The sequence below is a fragment of the Elephantulus edwardii genome, unplaced genomic scaffold (assembly GCF_000299155.1).
Source record: "Elephantulus edwardii isolate Elephantulus edwardi_28Jun2011 unplaced genomic scaffold, EleEdw1.0 scaffold00068, whole genome shotgun sequence".
Lineage (NCBI taxonomy): Eukaryota > Metazoa > Chordata > Mammalia > Macroscelidea > Macroscelididae > Elephantulus > Elephantulus edwardii.
Genome location: NW_006399818.1, coordinates 2,715,633 through 2,716,226, shown reverse-complemented (window position 1 = coordinate 2,716,226; position 594 = coordinate 2,715,633). Strand labels below are relative to the sequence as shown.

The following is a 594-nucleotide window of genomic DNA, read 5'->3' as shown; positions in this document are numbered from 1 at the left end:
ATATTTTTAAAAGTGTGGTTGTTGAATTTTGTCAAATTCCTTTCTTCTGTTTATTTACCTAATGAAATATTTCTACTTTCTTTTCTTTTAACCTGGTAATGTACTACTGTATTCCATTGTAAATTTTTTTTTTTTAAGCAGAAAAAAACTACACAGGGACTTTATTATTCCCAGTACGGGACAGGTCTTCCGGGGCGGCAGGAGGCGGCTGCGGCACAGGGCTGTAGAGACCGGGGTGGCCCTACTTGCCGGCGATGAGGGGGTTCCTGAGGACCACGATGACCGAGTCCCCACGCAGGAACATCTTAGAGATGTAGCGGTCCTTGTTGACGGGTTTGGACTTCTTGCCCTTACCACTCTTGGGGACCTCGGTCCACATCTCCTTCACGTTCTCCAGCACCATGTTGCAGTGCCTGTCGAAGGCCTTCACGAGGCCCGGGGGCTTCTTGTTGTTGCGTCAGTTGATGAGCACTTGCGTGTTGTTCTTGACCGACTGCGGGAGCGCGGAGAGCTGGCCAGTGTTAAACTCCTCCTCCTCTCGCTTCTGCAGCTCCTCCGGGGTCATCTCACTCTTGGGCTTATTGAGGAGGCTCA

At 50.2% G+C, this 594-nt stretch overlaps 1 pseudogene; it reads right to left on the bottom strand.

Moving 5' to 3' along the window:
* Window positions 1–241: 241 nt before the first annotated feature.
* On the bottom strand, window positions 242–586 carry LOC102869583 (annotated as a pseudogene).
* Window positions 587–594: the final 8 nt, after the last annotated feature.